Source organism: Sturnira hondurensis, unplaced genomic scaffold, assembly GCF_014824575.4.
Source record: "Sturnira hondurensis isolate 20B ecotype Veracruz unplaced genomic scaffold, ASM1482457v3 Scaffold0009733, whole genome shotgun sequence".
Classification (NCBI taxonomy): domain Eukaryota; kingdom Metazoa; phylum Chordata; class Mammalia; order Chiroptera; family Phyllostomidae; genus Sturnira; species Sturnira hondurensis.
Window position 1 is genome coordinate 2,368,119 of NW_028082364.1, and position 12,104 is coordinate 2,380,222.

General features: G+C 46.7%; 1 protein-coding gene across 5 annotated transcripts in view; it reads right to left on the minus strand.

Annotated features, from left to right (window-relative positions):
* The window catches only part of FBXW11 (F-box and WD repeat domain containing 11), a 100,877-nt gene that overhangs the window by 45,004 nt on the left and 43,769 nt on the right, over nucleotides 1-12,104 (minus strand). The window lies entirely within an intron of this gene.

The window sequence follows — 12,104 nt, forward strand, 5'->3', positions numbered from 1 at the left end:
CCCGTTTTTCTGGACTGCCTTTGAGATCGCCCCTAGCAGGCATGGTGGGTGCCCCAGCCTTGTCCCTGGAGAGGAGGATGCTGCTGGCCAGTGACGATCTGGCTGGCCTTAGGGATGCATTAGCTTCTGAGTCTCTGTTTACCCACAAAGAGGCGCTGTGTACTTACTCTTCCTCGCAACCTAGTCGTTCAACAGACGCCCATTAACTGGAGGTTACACACGACTGGATTTTCCCTTCTCAGGCTCCTGTCTAGTAACTCCAGGGAAGCTCACTGAGCAGGGAAGTAGAGAAGAGCTGTGCCCAGGAAGGAGTGACAACTGTCTATGGTCGCAGTCCCTGCAGGACTCCTTCCCAAACCCCAACTCAGGAGCCTGGGGCAAAACGTTCAAACTGCAGCGCCTGTCCCACAGCACGGTTCAAAAGGACCCCCAGACCTCAGCTACCAGTGTTGACATGACCCTGTTACTGCCTGCTGGGGGGCAGCCTGCCTCCCAGACTGTGCCCATTTCTCCTCTATGTTCTTCAGGCCGTAATGTGCTGGGGCCCACGCAGCACTTCCAAACCACCGTCTGGAAATGCCCAGTGCAGGTGACGGCAGAAGGACCAGCACGAGCGCCAACGCTGATCAGGAGCGGGGTGTGGCGGAGAGGGAAGGCGGGACCCCGATCTGGTCACTCACTCACTCAGTGTGTGTGTGTGTGTGTGGGCGGGGCGGGGGTGCGGCGGTCCTGAGTGAGCTGTGTTGGGCACAGACAAATACAAACTGCACTGGGCTGAGGTGGGGACCGAGAACGCCTGGCGAGGTGCCGGTGTGTTTGTCGGCATCACACCCATTCACACTCCTTCGAAGATGCTCCTGCCCCGCGGTGGCCCCTTCTCACACTTCTCTGACCCCAGACTTTGAGGGGGTGGCTCCAGACGGCTGTCAACAGAGAAACCCCCTGCTTCCTCAATGGAACCTTGTAAACCCAGAGCACCCAGGTCTGCAACGGGGAGGGCAGGAGAGCGGGGCTGCCGCTGGGAGAACGAGCAATGAGCTAGTGAGGAAGGCAGTGCCCAGGTGTCCCGAGCAGTCCAGAGCGGCGGCAGCAGCGGGGGATCCTGAATGGGAAGGAGGGGAGAACAGGGAGATGGAGGCAGTGTTTGCCTCTCACTGCTGGCTGGAAAAACTCAAGGGATTCACGGGGCTGGCAGGTCTCACTGGGGGCATGAATCAAGTGGGAATGGTGACTCGGTGCGTCATCTCCTGCGCCTGACTGGTGGGCACAACTCCGTCCTTGCAATGTCATGGTGTCCTGGGTTCCACGAGAGTGGCAAGAAGAAACAACGACCACATGAAGAGCTGGGCGTGTGCAGCGGACGAGGGATGAGGAGTCCCTGCCTAGGTCCCCAGGCACCTGGTGCTGTATGAGAGGTGGGTGTGTGTGACCTTTTTGGCTAAGAACTCCTGAAATGCAGGAGCTGGACCACCTGGGCCACCTTGCTCACTCCCTCAGAGAGAGAACAAAAAAGGAAGTCCCTGCAGACCACACGAGAAACAACCGTCTTTGCGGTAAAAAACGCAGCTCCTCCTTCCATTCTTTCCACACCAGAGAAATGGTTTTCACTTAAGTAGTTGAGAGGGAAGCAACCCCTCTGACAAAAACAGCAACTATTTTCTCAAGGCTCGATAAAAGTGGACAAAGACACACCACTTAATAAAACTGTATTTCATGAAGCCCTGTGGGGGCTGGAGGAGTCCCTTACGTATTTTCTCAGCTTCTCCTACAAGCCTCCAGGAGGGGACGCCACGGGGAAGTGCTGCTCTCCAGCTGCACTGGCCAGAGGACCATGTCCACAGAGGGTTCCAGGCGACACCAGAGACGCTCGGAGAAAAAGGGGTCCCAGGGTCTAATGAGGTTTAACAAATGCCACTTGTGTGCCCCCCGTCACACACCCCCACAATATACTTTATTAACTCACTAAAGGTTCTGCAAGGCTCACAATTTAAAACCAGGATTTTAAATGGTGGCTGAGCCTAGCTTCCCCACATTTGTGGCGTATGGACACCCCCACTTCGCAATGACAGCTCGGCACATACTCGCAGACACTGGACCTCGGCAGCGAAGAGCACGGGGGTCCCCTCCCCCTCCCACTCCGCTGGACGAGCACCTCCGGAAACAAGGGCAGCTCTGCCCACTGCTGGCAAGTAAAATAGACGCCTTTTCTATCCCCATCATCTTTACCAAACTGCTAAGTGGGGTGGTGGGAGTAAAACCCCCTGATAAGGCCACAGTTTTTTAAATGCCTTTGGCATTTATTCTTGCAACACAGAGTATCACAGACAGAAAGCCACAGGTTCAAGAGTGAGGTAAGAGAAAGCAATGTGAACAAGGAGGTGGTTTCCTACATCCAAGCTGGCAGGCGGAAGCTCGAGGTGAGCTAATCTCAGACCTGAAATCCTCTTTAAACCCCAACACTTCTGGGAAAGGAAAGTTCTTTGAAATACCGAGCTGGCTTGTTCACTTCCTACCCATCTCATCATCGCCTCTTTCCTCCTACCCCTCTACCGAGAAGCATCACACGTAAGTAAAAATGCAGATCTCCGTATTCTTTTATCACTGCCGAAGAAAGATACAATCTAGGAGGCAGCAGCTCGACTCGGAGGCCGATCAGCCTCCGCACTGCTGACTCTGGGACCAGACCATTCTTTGCTGGGTGGGGCTGTCCCACGCGTTGTAGGATGCTCAGCAGCATCCCTGGCTTCTACCTACATGAAGCCAGTAGCATGACCCTCCCTTGCCTTAACGGTGACAACCAGAAGCGCCTGCAGATTGCCAAATGATGGGGGTCGGGGGGAATTGCCCCTTTTCCTTAAGAGCCATGCTCTAAGGGTGCCAGCTCCTAAACCTGCCACCTTGGGAAGAAACACGAAATGACCATCGTCTCAGGGCTGGCCGTGCTTCCTCTTCGGGCTTCTCTGGCCTGTGCCTGCATGCTACTTCTTCAAGTGTGGTACAGTCTGCTCTCCCCGTGGCCAAGCAATTCATGGAGTACACAGATGGCCAGACTCTGGGCTGACGTCCTGCTGGGCATGAAATTCCTATTTGGGGAAACCTAATTCAGGAGTTCTTGCTGGCTTAAGACCTATGGGCTTGGGGTGTGGATGAGGGCTGTTAAGTACCACGCGGCCAGGAACAAAAGTCAGTGCACGCGCATGCTTCCAGAGAGAAAATCCAGTGCTCTCATCAGGTTCTCAAAGGTGCCCCAAATGCAGGAAGACAGAAAACCGTGCCTTTGACCAAAAACCAGACCAGAGTGGATGGAGCCTAGCCGTATCTTTGGGGTTTTTTTAAGGTTCCCAGGAAATTTGTATCTGTTCTAAAATCACTGTTACAGCAAAACAGCGTCGTCTACGGGGTGGCACCACCCACAATAAGGCACCTGCATTGATACCATGACAACAGACTCCATCCAATGCACCATATCTAAGAACTACCCAAACCCACAAGCATGAGTAAGGCCTGCCCCTTCTCTTACAAAGCCTCCCGGTACTCTCCTGGAGGGGAGGCCACAGGGAAGTGCCCCTCTCAAGCTACACTGGTCAGAGGACCATCTCCACAGAGCCACTCCGAGGAAAAAGGGCCCCAGGGCCTAATGAAGTTTGACAAGTGCTGTGTACTGAGTGAGCGCTCTGCCCACCTCTGGCCACGCCCACGCCCACTCCCGCCCGTAATACTCTTCACTTAGACAGCAAGGGCTCTGGAACATCTCGAGACTTAAAGACCAGGTGAAGGAAGTTGAGCCTGCTTTCCCAAGTCTGGGGGATACAGACGCCCCCATTTTACAACATCTCTTCAGCACCTGCCAAACACCGGACCAGGGCAACGGCTCGGTGGAATTCCTCCCCTCTCCCACTTCCCCAAGCCAGTACACGCTTCTGGGGGGCAAAGGAGACAGCGCTCACTTCCGGGAAAGACAAGGTAAGCTTCCCTGTTCCCAGACTGCTCTGCGCGGTGGTGCGTGGGCAGGCAGAACAGGCTCTCCGCAGGGACCTCTCTCCGCCAGTGGGTGCCACCAACCGGCGCAAGCCACATCTCACTTAGGAAAGTGTGCACTTGAAGAGTTGTATGCGAGGAACAAATCCCTACTTTCAGTTTCACGATGAGAAATCCATGTACAAGTAAGATTTTCACACAAGAAGCACCTTTACTCCTGAGAGAAGGCAAAGGGAACCCCACACAGGGCCTGGAAAACAAGGAGGCATTCTGCCATTTTCTCTTGCATCTTTAAACTTTTGGATTTAAGGCATTAAGGATGACAGCTACATAATGCAAAAATGCTATTAGCTAACTTCCTTGAGTCTGTAGGAGGCGTGTTCACACATTGTCTTTTAATCTTCAGGAAAAAAAATAAACGTAGATATTCCAAACCTACAGAAGACACTGAGGATCAGAGAAGCAAGCAGTGATTAAGAGTCAGAGTTGGTGAACTTGACACTCAGATCTGAGTCGGTTCCACTCAGAGCTCAACGTACTTTCCATACTGAAAAATACATCTCAGGTGTTTTCCAACTGCCAGCTGCAGCCTAAGAAATCAACTTCATGGGCTGCGACCAGGTTTTTTAATAAAGCGAAATTGAATCTGGGCATTCCCCTGCCTGCGCTGATAAGCAACGATGAATCACACAAAAAAGGCTAAAAGGAATGAGTAAAAACATAACAGGAAAACTCAAATGAAAAGGACAGCAAGTCATCACTGCAAGGACAGCGATGTTCAAGTCAAACGACTGAACAGCCTAAAAGTTCTTTAAAGTCGATACAAGGCAAAATGTATAACGAGAATAGCATGTGCTGTATGTACTGAATAAAATGCCACAAAGTACACTGAGGAAAAACTGTCTTTCATTTTTTAAATACCTCTTCATATTTGACAGATCAAGTAGACCAAACCATCTGATTTCCATGGGCCATTTCAAAAAACCGACAGGGCTTCCTAGGACACATAAGAGATCTCAGATACAGTTAGAAATCAGGGAGAGATGTTGTACGTCCAACATCAGGCCAAGCAGAAAAGTCTAAGTCCGGTTTGCCAATTATGACTCGCCATAACTTCCAAAGGTAAGCACGCAGAGTAATGACTGGCGGAGGCAAGCCAACACCTTTGTTCGGTCACTGTTAATTCCACCAAGGCCCTGAACTCAGCCTAAAATTCTTTCTCCTTAAAATTAAACCTTACCAACACATCGCCAGGAAAAACGAGATCGCTAGAAAGCCAGAAACATTCGCTTTGAAAAAGAGACAAGCTTAGCCCCCAAAGCAGGCCCCGGTTCTCATACTAATCCTGCAACTCAGGGAAAAAGCCTTGAATATGCTGTGTACAGAGAGAGGACCTTTTAACACAGTGGCTCTGGCCACCATTAAAACACAGCTTAATCGGAAATTTCCTCTTCGCCTTCCTCCACATAAAATGTAGGGGAAAAAACAGCTGTTTACCTTCTATGATAACTAAAAACTAATACATTTTAAATCTACTGGGAGTTTGACTGAACTTGCTGCTACATGGTTTTTGTAACATAGTAAGTTTTCTCTAACTTAACTAACCTACAGTTCCACTCAAACTTCCAGCCCTGGCCCCTGGAATGTGGTGACGTAAGCAATCTTCATCTATCAAAAAAAAAAGACTCAAATGAACAAGTATAAAGGACACATGGACAATAACTAAGGTGGGGGACGGAGATGGGAGGGAGGTGGGGTGCACCTCGGGGGGCAGGGCTGAGAATGTAAGACAGAAAACTGTACTTGAACAAGAATTAAATAAAAATTTTAAAAAAAGAAAAGAAAATTCAGCGAATGGAAGAACCCCCACACATAAAAGAACAAAAGAGAGGATAAAGGAAAACAGTACCTCAAACCAGCCTTTCTTACCTGGAGCTCTGCAAGATGATTAAGAGGGATCCAGGAACTATTTCCTTCATTTTCCTAATGACAATACGTAGATACTATCATCCTGGTTACACATGAGAGAAGCTAACCTATGGTACACCACGCATGCCTTAGTGCGTCACAGCATCCTGCCCTTACGGAATCTGATCGAAAACGGTTATTCCCAGTGGAATTAAGCATGCTCAAGCATGCTTTCAATGTTATTTTGAAGTGCCTTGAATCAGATATTCAAAACTTAAGAACAGAAATATACCAAAAGCGGAAAGAAATGACAACACAAGGTTTAGCTCACACAAGAAATAAAAACAAGATTATAAAGGAAATGAAAATAAATTATAACGTCCAAGAAGGCTAAACGCAAATGAAATATACAATGAAGCACTGAAGAAAAGCAGGAAAAAAAGTGTCAGAGAATGAAAATGAGGTAAAGAAAGAGGCAAAAGGGGTCAGAGATAAAGTAGTTTGCATGAAAGACACAAAGATCCAACCTATGTATAACTGGAGCTTCTAAAGACGCACACACAAATAAAATCAAGGAAAAGAAATAACACTCAGAACTACAATCCAGGTGGTTACCAAGGGCTGAGTGAGAGGCAATGGGGAGTGACAGCCAAGTGTTTCATTTTGGGGTAATAAAATATTCTAAATTGATTGTAGTAACAGTTATACAATTCTGTGAACACAATAAAAATCAATGAATTGTATACTATGCCAAGTGTCCAAATTGTGTGATATGTAACTCACACCTCAATACAGCTGTACTTCTTAAAAAACTGCAATTCAAGAACACCTGCGAGAAAGAAAAGGAACTCAGACTGCATGGCAACAGGGCCTCTAGGTGTGGGGAGCACTGGCGACAGCACTAACCCAGGGACGTCAGGAACACGGTCAGGTTCTAAAGATAAAGAACACAGTCTCCAGTCCCAAGTAATTTAATTTCAAGAAGATCTCCAGGGAGTGAGCGAGCGTGTGAGGGGGAGGGGAGGGGTGGAGGAGGGAGGGGGAGAGAGGGAGAGGGGAGAGAGAGAATGCGTGCCCATTAGTTACACTGGCACCAAATGAGGTCCAAACGCTAGGGCATTTTTCAGAGCATTCTCCAGAAACTAGCAAAGAAAGTGTAAAGGAATGATTTTATAACCGAAGGCAGCAGAAAATAGTTTTAAATGAGTGACAAAGAAGGGAAGTTTGTATCCACCAGCCCTTCAAGAGTAACCAAGAGATGACTTGAAAAATTTGAGCAAAAAGATTAATGGTAAACATTTAGGATAATTACAAATCTAAGAATAGAGCAAAGACGAAAATGAAGGTAGAATAATATTTCATACATTTTGATAAAGTGCAAATAATGCAAATTAAAAATTGGAAGGAACCCTGACTGGTGTGGCTCAGGTCGCAGGCCAGATCCCCCACTGGGACTGTGAAAGAGGAAACTGATTAATGTATCTCTTACACATCAATGTTTCTTCCCCTCTCTTTAAAAATAAATACAATCTTTTAAAAAAATTCCTAAAAATTGTAAGGATAAAGGATCAGGAAGAGGAAAGAAAGATAAACTCTGATTATTGTTAATAGATGGGAGGTAAAGAATACCATTAAAGATAGGACACAGAATAAAGTTCAGAAGAATAAACACAAGCAAGCAGGTAGGCAAATCTTAGAAATGTCAAACTTGACACCATTAACTGAGACGAAACCTGCTTTTGAAGCCCATGTGAAAAATATATAAAATTGGTCATGTATTAGGTCACAAAGAAATAGGAAGTTCCATAAAGGAGAAGAATCAAATAATAGTCTCTGATCAAAAGACAATAAAACTAAAAATAATTCCTATAAAGAATTAAAAGTCTTCCTTTAAAAATCAATGCTATGGAACAATTTATGAAGCTTCCGGCCTGTATGTCCTTTGAAGATTTGGTGGCATTTCCCGGTGAAACCAAGTTGGTTTGATGTATTTTTGTGGATTAGTTAGTTCTTTGGTAAGTCTCTCTATTCTTTCCTTCATAACTTGTTCTTCACTAAGACAACGCCACATTATAAAAATGACAGTCTGCCCTGATTTGTAAGTTTAACACGTACCCAACAATCACACAAAAAGCTCCTTATGGAAAAAGACAAGTTGATACTCAAGTTCACACTGAAAAACAAACTTGTATACAGTACTCCGGAAAAAACACAGGGGAAAAAAAAGCTAGAAAGGGGATTAAGTCCTACAAGAAGAAAAAAATACAGTGAGATGCTCTAACTAAAAATGGGGTGCCTTTAGGGCACATATTTACACAATTACGTCAGTGCAGGGGTCAGCAAGCCTTCTCTGTCCAGAGTCAGAGGGAGAAGACTTCCAGCTCTGCAAGCCTCCCAGTTCTGGCCACAACCATCCACCCTCCTGCTGCAGCGCCCACTGAAGCAGCCATAGAGGATTTGCAAACGAGGGAGCCTGGATGCGCTCCAGCTCAACATCATTTACGAAAACAGGGCTGGGCCTGGCCAGGAGACCGCGGTTGGCCAAACCTGGTCCAACGGAACAGAATGTCCAGAAATAGACCCCAGTGCATATGGAAATGCAGCACACGACAAAAGTGGCATCTCGGATCACTGGGGAACTTTGTGACAGGAAGTGCTGGGGCAAATGGGGAGCCACTTGGAAAAAGATAAAATTAGATCCATACTTGATACAATATACTCAAATAGACTCCAAGTTGGTCAGAAATGTAAAGAGTGAAACCCTAAGTACTGCAAAAAGACACGTGAATTTCTTTAAAACTTGAACAAAGGGAAATGTTATTTAAATATGAGTCAATAAATTCAGATGCAATAAAAAATTGGGACAGATAAAAATGTTAGACTTTCACACACAGCAACATTTTTAAAAACACCATGAACAAAGCCATGAATGAAGAACTAGAAAAAATATTTGCAATACAGGTCACAGATAAAGAATATGTGTGCCTTAAAAACCTTCTTTTAAATTGAAGGAGGTAAAAATCACCAAACTCTCAATAGGAAAACAAGAAAAAGACATGAACCCTTTAGATATGAAAATGACCATTAAGTAAAAGCTGCTCAGATATATAAGTAAAGAGATGCAAATCAAAGCTAGACATCCCTCAGCCAGCCCAAGTCTCCAGAGGCACGACCACACCTCCTGTCTGTGAGTGGCCCTTTCACAGGGGAACCCGGCAACACACGACAGAACTACCCAAGCAGCTTTACGTTTTGGTGCGGCATTACCTTTGATCCGACGACCCCACTTCTGGGAACCTTCCCTGAAGATACACCATAATGAAACAATATGCAGATACATGTGTACACGGTTATTCACTAGAACGTTGTAATTTGTTTCACACACCACCCTGAAACAACCTACATGACCAGACATACGCTGCTGGCTGACTAAACGACGATATCAACACAACCCAGTGCTCCGTAGCCCGAGGCAAGAATAAGGAAGGCCACTGCTGGCTGAGACAGAGTGATTTCAGGGCTCATTTTTAGGTGAAAAAAGCAAAGTGCTAGAGAGCACACCTGTTCACAACGCATTAAAAAACTCAGGAAGGACAAAGCAGAAACTAATCAAACTGGTCATCAAGCAGAAGCTAGAAGGGAAGAATGAGAGAAGGGGAACATGACAGATGATAACTATGCCTTTTTGGGCTGCTTTAATTCTGAAATCTACGTTAAATGCTTAGTATACTCAAAAATGAAACCAATAAGGACTAGGGGAGAAAGACGGAATACGAGCAGAAACAAGCAGACCTAAGGATGTTTCCAGCGAAGACCAATCACACTTAACAGCAGAGGTGAACGTAGCCAAGTGACTGGAGCTCAGCAGTCACGCCACAGCCACCAACAGACACCTTTCAATTGGAAAGAAACAGGCAGCGTGGTCAGCACATTTACTTTCCAGTGACACGGGTGGGCAACTCTAAACTCACTTGATAGGTATCCTAGGACTGAACACACTGTGGAAACCAGGAGCTGGGTTCTCACTGTTAGAGAAGAGAGCTGGGGGTATGAAGGGTCCCCTTACAGAAGGCTGGACTGGAGATACCACCGTGAACTTGGTTGTTGGTACATCACCAAACGCAGTTTTTCATACAGAGAGACAGAATGAGACCACCAAACCGGACTAAGAGGGCCCAGTAGCAATGACACAGCAGGAGCACACCAGGCACACCTACCGCCCAGATCCCAGCACCTCTGTCCCTGGGAGAATGAGGCCTGCCGGAGAACCGCGTGACTCCAAGGCTGAGTATGGGGAACCGCGAGATGAGCCTGGAGCATTTCTGTTCACGCAGAAAGGAAGTGATTAAGGAATTGAGGACAGGCCCCAAGGATACAGGAGCCAGCTGAAAGGGCACCCAGTGGACAAACTGTGCCCATCAAAACAAATGATAAATACAAATTATGTCCCACTGAATAAAGTAGGAAACCACAAGTCTATGCTCACAGACCAAATGAATAAAATGACATTTTAGTGAAAAGAGAACATTTGCAGCTTCAACAGACCTCTCCACAAAACCAACCAACCACCTTAATCACAAAGGGAAAAAGCGTACCCTCACAGCTGAGACAGCTGCTGGACACCATGTAACTCAAGGAGTCGGAGGGACCACCATCAGCAACGAGACAAATCGAAATCACGCACCAGCAGTGAGAGCATGGCATTGCTTTCGTGACATTTCCATGAAGATGCGTAACCTAAATCTGATCACTCAGAAGATCTAGACAGACCTGACGGACAGGACACAAAATAACGGGTCTGTTGTCAGGTGTCTAGGCCACCAGAGATCAGCGAAGACTGAGAAACTGGTCCCGGTTGAAAGAAAGTACAGTATGACAGCTAAAGGCAACGCATCATTCCGAACTGGACACCTGTGCTACAAAGGACGCCCCTGGGACCTCCAACGGGACCGGACAGTCACTGTGGACTGGATGGAGGAAACCCAGAAATGGTCATTTACTACTGACTTGCTTCTCATCTTATCATTATGTAAAACACCCTCCTTTGTACACAATACATATTAAAACGCTGGAGGAAGCATCCAGTCCACTTTACATTCCAGTTATTTGGGAGTCAAATATTTCTTGGTATTGTACTTACAACTAGGCCTGAGACTGCCTCAAAATAAATAAAAAGCAATCTTTCAATGGCTGGTTCACATTAACAGCCAACACTTCCAACTGTGGGATCATATCCCCAGGAAAAAAATATGCTACAATCTTTTGCCCCCCTTTCCACCACCGCTGTCAGAGGGCCTCAGCGAACATCTCAAACTAGCGCTGACGGCTTTGTCTCCCCCAGGCCTCTCACTGCTCCTTGAAAATCAGGTTCATCCATCAACCCGCTTCCCGTGGACACTACCGGATCCCCTAGGCAACGCTGTTTCTGGCAAAGTCTTTTCGTTGTAAGTGACTAGGTAGATGACAGTTTCTCCTGCCTACCATTTCTCTAATCCTTACTCCTTCATTTCCTGTGGGCTTAAAGACGAAGGCTCTGACACTTGCCTTTTACTCCAAAGTAAATAACTAGAAAGCATCCTTTAATGTAGGAGATTTTACAAGGACTTCAGTAAGTGAAGCCTGGTTTTCTAAAGGGAGGACGGGGTAGAAAGAAGGTTCCTTGCAATAGGTGAATGATGGGTCTTTAGATACGATCCGCCTGCAGAGGTTGCCAGCTGGTTCTCTGTATCACCAGACCACGGCAGGGTGCACGGCACAGAGCTGGTGGTCAGTAAATATGTACACGATGTTCGAGTGAGTCTGTGCTTTAAGTAATCCTAAACAACCTCATTCTACCTGAATGATCTCGACTTTGAACTCTAGTCATGGCCCCAGGCAATTCAGCAGGGAGCACAGGCTGGCACCATCGCTGCTTGTCTCTGGAGCTCCTTCTGGCCACACAAGCCAGCAGGGCGAGATGGCTCCGCCCACACACCTCTCGGGGACAGCTGCCACTGGTAAAGAGGCTTGCGAATTCGCAATTACTGCTGCATCACGTATAAAAGGCTTGCCAGACTTTTCCAAAATAACAGTGTTCAACCCCAGTGAGTGTACAAACACTAATAACTGGACAAGATATACACAGTACATCTCCTCGAAATGTATCCTAAACAACTCAAAGAAGAGGCAGAGTCACACACAAAGACAGCGACTCATTTTTTTAACAATTAAAAACAAAG